Genomic DNA, 15,758 nt, shown 5'->3' with positions numbered 1-15,758 from the left:
ACTTTAAAGGAAAAGTCTGGTTTTCCCATAAAATTTAGGTAAATATAAATAATATGCCAACTATATAAAGAATAAATGCATGCAATGTTATGGAATAGCCTCCTCAGGGAGATACTGAAGGGGTAACAGGGAGGTATCAGTCCCGAATCTATCATTAGTTAGCTGTGACACTGATCAGGCAATGATTAAGTCATACAATCATTCTAGCATTTCATTTCCTCAACAGCAGAAATTGTTACCGGACATCAGATCTGTGCATTTCACCACATGTAAATTTAAAAAAAAAAAGGCTGCCAAAATGGGAAGTGAGTCATTAATTCATCTGAGCTATTTTCATCCTTGTATTACATACAGTCCATCCCACAGCACCCTAATTAAGACAAATATTTACTACATGTTTAAAAAACTTCAAAATAGTTCATCATTAATAAAACAAAGACTTTACTGGACTAGATGACCCCTTTGGTCTCCATTAGCTCTAGAGTTCTATGGGTTTGTTAAATTTATACTATTACAAACGGTATCACTACTAAATTTATATTAAAAATTATGTTATGAAAGAAAAAGCTTAAAATCACTACCTTCACTGATACCAAATAACACTTTCAAAAGTGTCAGCATTGGTTTTCAAGGTCTATATTTCTAGCCTGACTAAGCTGAAATCAACAGCTTCAGGTATTACAACTGTCCTCTTTAATCTCCACTACTTCCGTAAGCTTTCATTAAAAGACTTCAGAGAAGGACGAGATTTCTCTGTCTCTCTCACTTATCACCTAATAAAAGTCAAAAGTCAACTAGAGCAGAAGGAGTTAAGTAGAGGGTATTATATAAGCATCAATTCTAATACAAGGAGAGTTTTCTTCAAATCCTTCTCTAAAAAAGTGTGTGATAAAGATAGGTGGTCTTTGGAGTTATTACTATTTTTTATACATGACTTGGTCTTTTTTTTTTTTTTAAGATTTTATTTATTTATTTTACAGGCAGAGATCACAAGTAGGCAGAGAGGAGGCAGGGTGGGGGGTGGGGTGGGGAGCAGGATCCCTGCTGAGCAAAGAGCCCAATGTGGGGCTTGATCCCAGGACTCTGAGATCAAGACCTGAGCCGAAGGCAGAGGCTTTAACCCACTAAGCCACCCAGGCGCCCCTGACGGGTCTTTTTAATTTTTTTTTTTTTTTTTTAAGATTTTATTTATTTATTTGACAGAGAGAAATCACAAGTAGATGGAGAGGCAGGCAGAGAGAGAGAGAGGGAAGCAGGCTCTCTGCTGAGCAGGGAGCCCGATGTGGGACTCGATCCCAGGACTCTGAGATCATGACCTGAGCCGAAGGCAGCGGCTTAACCCACTGAGCCACCCAGACGCCCGGGTCTTTTTAATTTTTTATTTATATATTTGACAAAGAGAGAGAGACAGCGAGAAAGGGAACATAAGCAGGGGGAGTGGGAGAAGCAGGCTTCCCACTGAGCAGAGAGCCTGATTCAGGAATAGATCCCAGGGTCCTGGGATCATGACCTAAGCCACCCAGGCACCTCTGACTTGGTCTTTTTCTATTAGCTAACATTACAGGATTCCTCAGAAACTACAAAAATTAATAAACTTATAGTCAAAAGCATTTCTCAAAATACAGAGAGAATACAAAAAATAAAAGAGCTTCTGAGTTACATTAATAAAATTATGTTTTTTTCCTCTCAAAGTTTTCTTTGATGAACAATAACAACAAAGAATGCTTTTTCTAAATCCATGATCAATTATTTTTCTCTGGAGAAACAAAATATGTGGACTTTTAAATTAGTGATGATTAAAAGACTCTATGAGGATAGAGAGCATTATTCAGTTTGTTAATCACTGAAAATACTAAGGCACAGTTTTTCAGATATATGTTTTAAAATACTACTAACAATACCCCAACTTAAAACCTAGTATATTCCCCAGTAGAAATATCCTTGGGGCAAAATCAATGTATGTTATGGAGAGCATGAGGTAGTTATGTCCTGCTGAGAACATTTTTATTTCTTTAACCTAATCTTTAACAGAACAGTAATCTGGAGATTGTTTCAATTTTAACTACCTTCAATAAATACACTTTAAACATCCTGTAAAAACGGCATTCAACTACATGGTTATGAAAGAAATTCCCTAAATTAGACTTTATAACATAATGTGTTAGCAAAAATATAATTTCTGAATTCTTTTTTTAAAATTTCTGAATTCTTAATAATTGAGTACCATAATATTCATGAGAAACTTCTATTTTTCCTCAAAAAGCACATATGAATTTTGTCACTCTATTCTATCATTTTTCTCCATATTACTTCCTTTGGAGAACATTTATATATTCCAACATTTTTGCTTTTTAATTTGCTGGGTCACCTGTATACATCTACATTATAATGTACTTATTAGATACATTAACAAGGAAAATTGGAAAATTAAAAAAGTGAATTTAATTTTAGCAGTATTTTCCAAAGAGTGCTTTTTATTTAAGTAGTTCTCACCAAAACTGGGAAAGAGGAAAAATACAGCTACTTATTTATACTCTCTGATTAAAACTTCTATTTAAAGAAAATTTAAACCTACTCTCGGGCCAGTAGAAATCTGAAACCTGCAGAAAACATTAATTTATAAAGAACCAATGAGATGTTGACAAAAAGGAAAATAACTAAAAATCTTTAAAATTATGTAGTAAAAACACCAAGGCCTTTGCCCAAAATACATTTATAGTATCTCAAATAATCCCTACTATTCTTATACTATCTACCACATAAAAACTAGTCATTTTGATGGAAAGAAACTAAAAAGACAAGCTCTATGAAGAAGGGTGAACTTTTTTTTTTTAAAAGTAAACTCTACCCCCAACATGGGACTTGAACTCACAACCCCAAGATCAAGAGTCACATATTCTATGGGCTGAAGCTACCCAGGCACCCAGAGTGAATTTCTATTTAAATTACGAATAGGGGCACCCGGCTGGCAGTAGGTAGAGCATGGAACTCTTGATCTTGGGGTCATGAGTTTGAGTCCCACATCTTTAAAGGTAAATAAATAAATGACAAGTCAAAGGCAAGGTATAATCGTAATTCTCTAACAGAAATACCTTTTGTTTGCTGTGACTTAAAAAATAAAAAGGTATATTTCCTTATGTCCCAATAAGGAAAAAGTGCATGATTGTTTGAAATGTGACTGTAAATATTTTTCAAATAATTTTTATCAGTACCTCAGAAAATTAAAGGATTGTATAATTATTTTATTTAACAAAATACACTAAAGCAGGCACTTGTAATATCAGTGAGAGGTTAATCATACATATTTGGGGAATACCAGGAAGAAAGCAATTATTACTAAAACAAATAACTGTAGTTTTTTTCTCAACTAAAAAGATACATGTTCTGGATATTTTTAACAAGTAATATACTCAGGGCACCTGTGGTATAAGTGGTATACGTGGCTCAGTTGGTTAAGTGTCTGCCTTCAGCTCAGGTAATGAACCCAGGGTCCAGGGACTGAGCCCCCATCTGCTTCTCCCTCTCCTTTTGCCCTCCCCCACACCCTGCTCATGCGTGCTCTCTCAAATAAATAAATAAAATCTTAAAAAAAAAAAATAAGGCATTCTTTTAAGTTCCTACTTAAAGATTACTTAAACTGGTCAACATGAGAAACTTAAAATATCAGGTTATGCTGCTAACAGGGTCTTAATCTTCCCTTTATTTACTTTTAGCCACAGCTCTGCTTTTTTACTTCCCCAAAATTTTGTTTTAAAGATTTTATTTATTGGAGAGAGAGAGAGAGAGAGAGCTCGAGTGCATGAGCAGAGGGAGGGGCAAAGGGAGAAACAGAATCCCTGCTGAGCAAGGAGCAAGGACCCTGGGATCGGGACCTGCTTCAAAGGCAGACAGACCCTTAACCAACTGAGTCACTCAGGCGCTCCCCGTCCCCCAAAGAATTTCTCGATATGGAAGTACTTAGTCCAAAGAAAAAAAATTCTTCCTACACTATATAAGCAACTACTACTAAATATTAATCTCAATTATTTCTGAAGTATTTAAGAGCCTTCTAATAGCACAGCTTTATGTTTCTTTAAAGTAGTAAACACATATTACAAAAACCTGATTGCTAGAACCTCAAGCCAAAGTATGCTGATGATTCATGTTTAATCTAGACATACTTCCTTTCCTACAATCTCTCTAAATTAATACAGGAGAGTTTATGAATACCATAAAATAGGGGATCCAAAATATACTCAAATGGCCTCTAGTGACCTTATAATAAAGTTAAAAGACTCATTTTGTAAAAATTCTACAATACAATTTTTTTTTAGTGGCATACCAGAGTTTCCCTTCACTCTTCTAAAAATATCATACTAACTGGGGGACCTGCAGATGAGGGTAACAAACAAAAGGGCTGGCCAAGCCTACAAGCCTATTTATCTTTATGGTTCTACCATTCTTCTTTAGACCACACTTAGTCTCACCCCTCATTACTGTCAAATTCACAAGATTCCTAAAGAACCCCAAGAAACCCAAGCTTCTCACTACAACTCAACCCCCACCATGCCTTTCTCTGCTAGACAGTGTTCCTATATGCCACACCTCTCTGATCAGTGAGTACCTAAAAGGTTACTTCTACATGCCACTGCCTCTGAACCCTCACCTGTTTGTGGTATCAGCAAGTTTATTTGATAAACTAATATGGGATAATATTGCCAATAAAAGATAATAGCTTAAAGTTTCTCTTCCAGAGAATTTATGATTTTAAACAGATCATTTTAAAAAGAATTCCATAACACACAGGAGAAACACAAAGTTTGGCATTGGCAATTCTCATACTACAGTCAACCACCTAATCTATCTGTAATGTAGATCCAGTTACAATTTAACACAGTTTAAACTAAAAATTAATGTAGTCCTATACAACCAGTACTGACTATACGTCTGGCTTAGATATATACCTCATGAGAAATGTCAAATAAGTGAAAACTAAAACTACAACTGTATGGCTTTATCATAAGTCCTATATCTGTTAAATTTTCTCATTTTCAAAGCAGAGCAAATGACACTTTGTATTTAATCCAGTTAAAGTAGTCAGGTAATTTTTTTTTAATTTTTAAAAAATTTTAGGTAATCTCTATATACCTCTAATGTGGAGCTTGAACTCACAACCTCAAGATCAAGAGTTGCATGCTCTATCAACTGGGTCAAGCAGGTGCCCCTAAAATGGTCAGATAACTTTTTAACCTACCCAGAATAATTACTTGAGCATACCATATATGAGACCTTCTCAGAACATTTGCTATTTATGACTTAGTGTCTTTTCTGCTTTATGCTTTTCACAACAGCTTGGTAAGTTTCAAATATAATTACAGACTGTTTATTTCAAATTCTAACAAACCACTTTATTCTTTATTGCATTAACCCAAAGTACAGTCTCCTATGACCAAGATAATTTAATACCATTTCATTCAATCTGCAATTAATTCTATAGTTACAAGTCTAGAGCTTAGTACATCTTTCTGAACAACAGGTCCAAGTTATTATTTTTTAAACCAGAACCGTATAGATTTTGTTCTGCAATAATCTTGTGAAGAAACCTCTAGACCAGAAATCTCAAACATGAGAATAGTTAAATAAATTTGGGAGAGAAAAAATTTCCCCAATTCTTCATTTCTTAACAGTGGAAAAAGAATAGCATTACTAGCTCAAATGAAATGCTGGAAACATTATGTAGAATATTATAAAACATACCAATCCTATTTTTCTATACAATCCTATTTGGAATTTCTATACAGCTACAAGTCCACAGAGATTAAGGACTATACCACTTAGAGCTCTTACAACCTTTCAACCCATACTGAGAAGAGTATGAAAAGAGCACAGGTACTGAATGAATGCAGAATTAAAACAATTTGGGAGAATTCTTGAAGACAAAATCTATTTACAATTTACAATCTATTTAATCTATTTAATAGATTTACTACCTATTTACAATTACAAAATCTATTTCCTTAACTCAGCTATCTATAAATCAAATTTTACTTAAAACGGTGCTTTATCAACTACCCAAAAAGGTCATTAAAATAGAGATAAAACCTACACCGGTCCAATAATTTACATTACTTTAAGTAACATATTTGGCCCTGTTCTTTAAACAAATAGGCTCAGCAAGTATTCAATACGCCCTCACCTTCACTTCCCATCCCCTATTCTTTTGGTCTTAGAAGACAAGTATGAGGTTCAAGTCAATCCTAAAAGACTGCTTCACCTAAGAGCTACTTTTGCCTTGACTTTCTTTATGACCTTGGGGGGGAATCTACCAAATGACAACTATAATGAAGTTGGCATGCTCTTGTTTATCACTGAAATTTAACCCCAGTATGCTAACATTAGTGAAGTCTTCTAAACTGAACCCAGAGAACTGAAAACCTTTGAGTTATAAACGTCAACTGATGTGTAACATGAACCATATTTAAAAAAAATTAATTTGACTAGTTAAAGGGGGGGGGAAACCTATCAATGCCCCAAATTCAGCAAGATGGAAAACAAATTCTGAAAACACCAACAGCCTCCTCATTTCTTCTCTTTAGGACAACTGGTCTGCAAGGTTAAAAGTGGGGGGCTTTAACTAGCAGTTTTCTTGCTTTTATAAGGATTACATTTGGACAACAAACGAAAATTAAAAACTTGGCAAAGAATGGGGAAACTGTATATAAAGAAATCTACAATCTGAAAACTACTAAGATAAATCTATCATTTAAACCACTAATTTGTATACCCATATTGGGCAGTAATCACTGTACCGCTTTATTGGCACTAGAAAAATAAATCCTTGCCTTGGAGGAACATTTACTAAGTACATTTCATTTCAGGATCCTAGGGCAGTTTACGAGCAGTATCTCTTTAGGCTTCCCTAAGGTACTCTAAAGTGCTTAACATCATTCACACATCCAGCCACCACTAGGGTGAGAAGTAAATAAACACGAATTTACTTATGCAATTATTTACCACAGAATTCTAGTCAAGAATGAAAGAGTAAACATCCACATAGTCATTTAACACCCAGAGGAAGCGTCGAATACTACGGCCGATAACATTCACCCTTAATTGACCACCACAGAAACCACAGGCCTTCCACATGGGCTGTCCTTTACTACCACTCTTGATTCGAGAAAGTAACAATGTCAACTCAACATTTTATCAGTACAGAAGATAAACAGAACTTGATGAAATTTCTAATTCCAGATCCTTAAAAGATGTTTATAAAAACTGAGAAAGAGCAACGCCCCCCTAAAAGCGCCCTACTAGAAAGAATAAAATACCGAAAACATTAGGTGGGCCAAGGTTAGAAAAGCTGATCTAACCCAGTTACCGGGAGGGACCACAGGGTTTGGGACTAGGAACGTGAGATCGGGGTGGGGGTGGGTAGCAAAGTGAAATCTAACCCCAGAAATCACAACACAGGCCGCAGCCTGGGAGCTGAAGCTGGCGGGAAGTGAGCTCCCTTTCTGTTCCCAGGGGAAAGTCCAGAGAAGAGCGGCTCCACAAGGCGCACTTACAAGGCGCCAATAGTGCATGCCTACCAAGGCACCGGAGCCGCTGGAGAACCGGGTTAAGAAGGGGAGGAGACCCCGGCAGACGGCCCTGGAAGAGGAGGAGGACTAAGGTTGGAAGCAACGGCAGTGTCTGGACGAGGGGGATTACCTAACTGTGACGACAGAGAAGTGTCCTCAGGCTCCGGCGATGGTCCCGACTGCGCAATGTGTGGTGTCTTTCCCGCTTAGCCCGCAGCAGCAACAGAACCAGCTCCTTCAGCCAGTCGCCATTTCCCGCCTACCGACCTGCTGCACCGCACGGACAGAGACCCGGATGGAAAGCGGCCTCTCCGCGCAGGCGCCTTGACTTCCTCCTCCCCCTCCCGCCACAATTCCGCGTGGTGGGAGGGAAGGAATGCGGGAGGCCTCAGAGGCAAAAAGAAAAAAAAAAAAAAAAAAAACCACAACAAAAAACAAAAAACAAACAACTTTTACTTCCGTGAAGAGCGTTGGAGTTCCTGCCGCCAGAAGAAGCTCACAAGCCAGATTCCCGACAAAAATTGAACGCAGGCCCCTGGGACCGAATGGAGGAACAAGGACAAAACCAATCAGGATACGCCAGGGCCTGGGGGTTATTTGTACTTTAGGGGCCTCCGTAGCTGGTTGTGTAGTGATTGCAGGGGGAGTAGGGAGTAAAGCGTTGGGAGTGAAGAGGCGGGGAACCGAAGGACGGTTTTTCCTCCCGCGGCTAACGGAACTGCTTAGGCAGGTGGGAGGGGGAGCGCGCCCTCATCCCGGAGGCGGGGCTTAGGAACGCGTCGCTCACCCTGGCCGCTAGGGTTTAGTAACTCAGGCGCGCCAGGTGGGTGGAGCCAAGTGGGACGGGGTGGGACTAACGCCTTGGCGCGCAGGAGAAGGTAGCGTGCAGAGAGCGCTGCCCGAGGCCGTGGTGAGATGAATCCTTCCATCTTTCCGGGGATCCCAGTGGCCCTTTAAGGTCCTCTTTCCAACTCTCTGCCTAGAGAGCATTGCAGTCGCTTGTGGATCTGTCATACGACTTCAAACGATGTCGACGGTGGTTCTGCCAAAAAGTCTGATCATTCAGACAAATGGGTTCCTACCTGCATGCCTGGGTCTAAAGATTTAGCGTCAGCCTCACGGGGTGAAAATGTGTCAATCCAAGCATCCAGCCCTAGTAGAATATCAGAATACCAAGCGTAGTGGCTGGAAGAGTATCATCTGTTTACTAAAACTCCGGGCCATTCACATTATTCAATCAAGAAATATTTATTGAAAAAACAGTATGAGGACCATACTAGATGCGAGGGATACAACAAGGCAGACACGGACCCTGCCTTCCCAGAGTTCACAGTCTATTGAAGGAGAGAGACATGTAAACAATTTAAATACAATGTGTTAGAATGACCACAAGAAGTTTTGACAGGCGTACAACTGGGGGTCTGGGAGGGCTTTCATGAGATGACATGAGGATTTGATGTTACAAAGGAAGGGTGTCGGATGGAAACAAATGGAAAAATCCAAAAATGAGATTGCATTGACCAGTTAGGGGAAAAGTTCTGTGAACCAGGGATACAGGAGTTGAGGGGAAGATAGTGGAGAGAGATGAGAGGAAGGTAAGCAGAAAACCCTTGTGAATCTGGTTGTTTGTTTCAAGGTGTGGAGCAGGTGGGTTGTCTCCTGAAAGCTTTATGTATTGCAGATCCAGAGTTCATTTGCACCCGGTATCTTCCTAATACAAGAATGCTCTGAATGAGACATTGACTAACAGTGTGCAGAACTGGTATTAGTCCACAAAATAATAGATTACTGAAAAACTAATTGGAAATCAACAGTTACTGATTATCCAGTCTGTATCATGGAAAGCAATAGAATACAGACTAAACAATTACCCAATTGATTACCAAAATAATTTTTAAATTAGATAAAAATTGGAAATATTTCTGGGAAAAAAATGTTGCCAGTAGTAGTAACTTCCCAGTGTTCTCTCCTAAAACTTAATTATACTATTTATAAAATGCTTTTAAATGCAATTTGATTTTCCTAACAACTCTATGAAATAAGTAGAATAGGTGATATTAGTCCCCCAACTCTTCAGCTGAAACCATTGAAATTTTTTGATGGTGGGGATAGGGGAGAAAAAAGGAAAAACAGATGCCTATACAAAAAAATAATCCACTAGTTAAGAAACACAATCAGGAGTCAAGCTCTCCTTCTGCTCATTACACCATATCCAACTGTCTCCTGTGGCAATGTTGTTATTGTTAGATGTTAAGTTTAGTAAGGCTGCTGGTAGCAAGTTGAAATGTCTTTGCAATTTATTTAACATTTTAACAGCATTTTTTCAGAGGATAACTGTATTGTGTTCTGATTTTTACCTTTATTTACATCTAATAGTCTCTACTAGACAGTTTTCTGCAATATCTAAGTGGATTGTTGTGAAGATCAAATGAGATTTATGGGAAACACTTAACAGGGTGTTTTCGTTGCTCCTTATCTGATGGTTGTTATTGTCATTAAGCTTCAGTAAAAATCTTGTCCAAGATTTTAGAATAAAATAAAGGTTTAAAAATATGAACTTTAAAAAAACTGAAGTGTGTTAAGATGCAAAGTGGTAGCCATAGGGGAAAAAATTAATGCAAAAACCTAGTGACATTCATCCTTTCTAAACTATATGTAACTATTACTATATGAAAACATTAATGAAATACGATGTTTACTAAGCAATGTGATAGAAGTATCTTGGATATTCAACAGAATCCTTCAAAGAGACCCTTATTTCACAGTATATGGACTATATTTACCATTTATCTGATATTATAAGGCATATGTACTTCACAATCCACTCCTATATTAATTCTCTATGAGATAAATTTTGTCACTCTTACTACAACTCATGAAGGAAGTAATACTCATAATAAATATTGAAATATCAGAACTGCCATTTTGCTCTAATATTGCAGTGACTTGATGGCAATGATCAAGTGAAACATAACATTGTCAAAACTAAGCTCTTTTCTCTCAAACCTGCCTCTCTCTTAGTATTTTCCACCTTATAGAATGCAGTTTTTCATATTTCATCCTTTCTGTTTTAAGTGCAATAAACTAAACCTTGAAAATATATCTTGAATCCAAACACTTATCACCCCAGCCATCTCCCTAGGTCAAGGACCATCATCTCTGACCTGAAATACTCTAAGTCTTCCTGTTCCATTCTTGAACCTCCTTCAATCTAACACATACCCAAACTGATCATTTTAAACCTCTTTATAAATTTTCCATCACCCTTAAAATCTAAAATCTGTATTATGACACGTGAAGCCCTTCATTAGCTCACTCTTGGCTACCTTACTATATTCCCTACCTCTTGCTATTTGGATTCCCGCCATACCATCCAACTAACTGTTCTTTGAAAAAATATATTCCTGTATCAAGGATTTTGTATTTATTGTTTCTCTGCTTCTAATTCTCTTCCCCTAGACCTATGCTATTCAACAGCCCCTAGCCACAAGCCATGTGTGGCTACTGAGCACTTGAAATGTGGCAGTGTGACTGTAGAAATCAATTTTTAATTTTATTTCATTTTAATTAGTTTAAACTTTAAGATTTTATTTATTTTATTTATTTATTTGATAGACAGAGATTACAAGTAGACAGAGAGGCAGGCAGAGAGAGAGAGGAAGGGAAGTGGGCTCCCTGCTGAGCAGAGAGCCTGATGCAGGGCTCGTTCCCAGAACCCCGGGATCATGACCCGAGCCGAGGGCAGAGGCCCTAACCCACTGAGCCACCCAAGTGCCCCTAATCAGCTTAAACTTTAAAATTAATACCTGCATAATTAATAGAGCTTCCATTTGGGATAATGAAACAGTTCTATCTAGAACTAGTTAATGGCAAAGGTTACATAATATTGTTAATGTACTTAATGCCATTGAATTGTATATTTTACATGTAAATGTACAATGATAAATTTTACTTTATGTGTATTTTACAATAAAAAGAATTGCTTGTTGGTATTTCCCCAAAGAAGTTGAACTTAAGTCCACACAAATACCTACACATGAATGTCTATAGCAACTTTATTCGTAAATGCCAAAACTTGGATTACCCAAGATGTCCTTCAATAGGTGAATGGTAAACTGTGATATATCCATACAATGGAATAGTAATCAGCTAAAAGGAAATTTTAATGCATCTATGCATATGCATATGCTTAAATACGCATATACTTAAATATGCATATGCATAAATGCATATCTTAAGAAATCTTAAATGCATATTACTCAGTGGAAAAAGCCAATCTGAAAAGGCTATATGCTGTTTGATTATAATCATATGATATTCTGAAAAAGATAAAACTATGGAGACAGTAAAAAGGTCAGTGGCTGCCAGGGTAGGGGTAAGGAAGGAGTTAAGTGGAACACATGGGATTTTTAGGACAGTTAAACTATTCTGCATACTATAATGATAGATACACATCATTATACATTTGTCCAAACCCACATAGAATTTACAATACCAAATATGAATCTTAATGTAAACTGACTTTGGTTGATAATTTGTACAGTCATTGGTTTATCAATCTTAACAAATAATTTTACACTGCTGCAGGAAGCTGTGTGTGTGTGCACAAATACACATGCGTATGCAGGAATGGGGTATGTGGGGATTCTCTACTTTCTACTTAATTTAGCTGTGAACCTGAAACTGCCCTAAAAAGTAAAGTCTATTGAAAAAATGTAATATTTGTTTCAGTTATTGGAAAACTTTTAAGTATGCATGGAACATAAGTATTGTGAACATACTCAAACATAAATTTTAATAATGCTAAATACCAATCAAATATTTCCAATGACAATTTAGTGTCCAAACTGAGATGTACTATAAATGTAAAATATATACTAGATTTCAGATTAGTTCAAAAGAAAATATAAAATGTCTCATTAGCAGTATTCTATGTTGATTACGTATTAAAACGGTAATATTTTGGATATATTGGTTAAATATAAAAATTTCACCAGTTTTCTAAAATCCAGTTACTAGGAAGAGGGAGGGGAAGTGAGGAAGAGGAAGAGGAAGGGAGAGAGGGAGGGAAGAGCCAGGGAGGGAAAATAAATAAAAATAAAATGTGGTTACTGGATGGGCGCCTGGGTGGCTCAGTGGGTTAAGCCGCTGCCTTCGGCTCAGGTCATGATCTCGGTGTCCTGGGATCGAGTCCCGCGTCGGGCTCTCTGCTCGGCAGGGAGCCTGCTTCCTCCTCTCTCTCTGCCTGCCTCTCTGCCTACTTGTGATGTCTCTCTGTCAAATAAATAAATAAATAAATAAAATCTTTAAAAAAAAATGTGGTTACTGGAAAATTTAAAATTATATAGGTAGCTTGTTGTATATTTCTATTGGATAGTGTTGCACAGGATATTCATGTGGCTTTTCTCTTACCACATCTTCAGAAAGGCCCTCCCTGATGATCCTATCTAAAATAGCAGCCCTTAGGGACACTTGGGTGGCTCAGTCAGTTAAATGTCCAGTTCTCGATTTCAGCTCTGGTAATGATCTCACGGTTGTGGGATTAAGCCCTGCATCAGGCTCTGCACTCAGCAAGAGGTCTGCTGGAGATTATCTCCCTCTGCTCTTCCCCCTGCTTGCATTCTCTCTCCCACTCTCTAAAATAAGTAAAATCTTTCAAAATAGCACTCCTCCATCACTATTCCTTTATTCTGATTTATTTTTCTTTTGAATTTATCAATATGAGTATAGAAAATAATGATCTCTCCCTCTGGCATATAAGTTCCATGAAAGCAGAGACTTTATCACTGTTGTAACCCTAGTACTCAAAACGATTCTCCATATATATTAGGTAAGCAATAACTAATTGAAAGAATGACCATTGTTCTTTCATAATGTAATCTTTAGGCTTATGTGTTAGGGGGTGAGGTGGACATCTTGAGCACTCACCAAATATTGAAAGAACCCCAAATCCACATTTCTGGGTATCTCAACATTTAACCCTCTATTTTCAAATACCTAAAGTACATTTGTATGTCTTCACAGTCATTCTACCACCATTGCAATTTGCAATTAAACCCAACCAATGAATTTTTCATTTCAATTATTATACTTTGCAGGTCTAGAATTTCCATTAGGTTTTTTATAATTTTCATTTCTGTGCTGAGATCCTCTATTTGTTCACTCATTTAAAACATTTTCATCTGGGGCGCCTGGGTGGCTCAGTGGGTTAAATCCTCTGCCTTCAGCTCAGGTCATGATCCCAGGGTGCTGGGATGGAGCCCCGCATCGGGCTCTCTGCTCAGCCAGAAGCCTGCTTCCTCCTCTCTCTCTGTCTACCTCTCTGCCTGCTTGTGATCTCTGTCTGTCAAATAAATAAATAAAATCTTTAAAAAATAAAAAATAAAACATTTCCATTTGATTTTTAAACATAACTTTTAAAACCTATATTAACATAACAATATAACAATAACCATCTAATTTTTTTAGCTATGGATCACATTTCAAGTATTTGTCTAGTAATTTTTTATTGAGTATTGGACATTGTGTATATGTTATACAGGTTCTGGATTCTGTTATCTTCTGAAAAGTGATGATTCTTGTTTTAGGAGATTCTTCAGTTAGTGAGTGATCACTTAAACAACTACAGGCTCGGTTTTACACTTTGTTATTAGTTTTTATCTATGAGAAGCCCAAGGACTTTCATTAAGTTCTAACTTGGCAGGCAGGACTCAATCTCCATATAATCTCCCTTATAACCTTGTCAGAGCATGTTAGGGCAGGTCTATGAAGTTCTTACACTATGGCATGGTCTTTACTTCCAAGGTACAACCTTTCTAATGTTTCAGCTTGATGCCACAACTGTTAGAATCTCTACCTTGGCAGGCCCGGAAACTTGGTACCCCTGACTACTGCTTTTAGGCCAACACTTCTTGACCTCTAGTATCTACATTCCATTCTCAACTCTGTGGCAACTGCTATCTGGTAAGCATTAGGTGGTCTTGCTCTAATTATGTATAGCTCAGCCCTCAGCCATGGATTTGTGGGCATCCCCAAGGATTTCTCAGGTTACCTCTTTGTATAGTTTCCTCTTGATGCTCACCCCATTGATTCCAACCATTTAGCTCTCTCTTGATGCCCACACCACTGATTCTAGCTGCTTCAGCTGCTCTCCACCATGATTTCTGTCTTCTCAGCTCAGCCTCTTTACACCACAAGAAGCTGGGTGATTGTGGGGGTCAATTGCTTAATTTCCCTTATTTCTAAAGTTTCAGTTTTGTGCTACCCCAAAACAGTCACTTCATATATACTGTCCAGTTTCATAGTTGCTACTAATTCAGGAGAGCTAGTCAAATTACTCAGTCATAGCCAGAAACAAAAGTCTCCCTTCCCTCAGATTGTTTGGGAGTGTTATTAAGGATAGAGGAGCAACTGCTCGCAAGTGACCAACTAAGAAAATATGAGCTGCTGGAAGTCATGGTTAGAGGTTTGAGGGTAAAGCTGGGTCTACATGAAAGAAAATAACAAGCAGAGGCAGAAATGGGAGTTGATGAAACAAAGTGAGCAGCATTTAATTGTGTCAACTGTCCACAGATCCAGGAGATTCCTGTCCTTAATGCCATTTGCTCACATGGGCCATTAAATTTCCCCCTTTCTCTGGAATAGTTGTTTAATTTTCATTTGGAACCCTTAGTGAGGAGAGTCTTAAAAGGAATTGGATATAGCCCAATTGAAAGTGAATATTGATGTGAAGACTCAATAACCTAGATGTTGGGAATATGTCACACAGCTTGATTATCTTACTGAAACTATAGGGTCACACATGTATGTAAAGGAACAGAAATTTCCAAGGCTGGCTATTATGGGAAGTAACTATTCCCCTCAATAACTATGCAGTTTTTGTTTTATTTTTTCTTCTTGCAGATTCTCTTTCCTCATTCTAGCAAATTTTGTTACAGGCATATACAGGACAAGTAAAAAAGGCACACAACCTTAAGATTTTTTAAAGATAAAATTACATATTTTAGAAATGATTTTGAAGTCATATTTACATTTCCCCGGAATCATCCCTCCACGTATACTTCATTTTACATTTTCTCTTTATGGGTCAGTAGCAAGTGACCTGAACTTACAAGGTTCTGCCTCCCATACCCTTTCCATACCTCTTCAGCCGCATTTCTCTCTCCTTGCTCATGATACTCTAGCTTCACAATTATAATG

At 37.6% G+C, this 15,758-nt stretch overlaps 1 protein-coding gene across 5 annotated transcripts in view; it reads right to left on the bottom strand.

Annotated features, from left to right (window-relative positions):
- The window catches only part of CTDSPL2 (CTD small phosphatase like 2), a 78,934-nt gene extending 71,017 nt beyond the window's left edge, over nucleotides 1-7,917 (bottom strand). The window contains exon 1 of one of the 5 annotated variants that reach the window (XM_032343556.1): nucleotides 7,690-7,917. The gene's annotated coding sequence lies outside the window, so the exon portion shown is untranslated. Of the gene's footprint in view, nucleotides 1-7,568; nucleotides 7,667-7,689 lie in introns of those variants that run through there. The other 4 variants (XM_032343553.1, XM_032343552.1, XM_032343557.1 and 1 more) reach the window with 4 other exon arrangements.
- Between the last annotated feature and the right edge of the window lie 7,841 nt (nucleotides 7,918-15,758).

This window comes from Mustela erminea, chromosome 5, assembly GCF_009829155.1.
Source record: "Mustela erminea isolate mMusErm1 chromosome 5, mMusErm1.Pri, whole genome shotgun sequence".
NCBI lineage: Eukaryota > Metazoa > Chordata > Mammalia > Carnivora > Mustelidae > Mustela > Mustela erminea.
The sequence above is the reverse complement of the archived record's forward strand: the minus strand, read 5'-3'. Positions and strand labels throughout refer to the sequence as shown.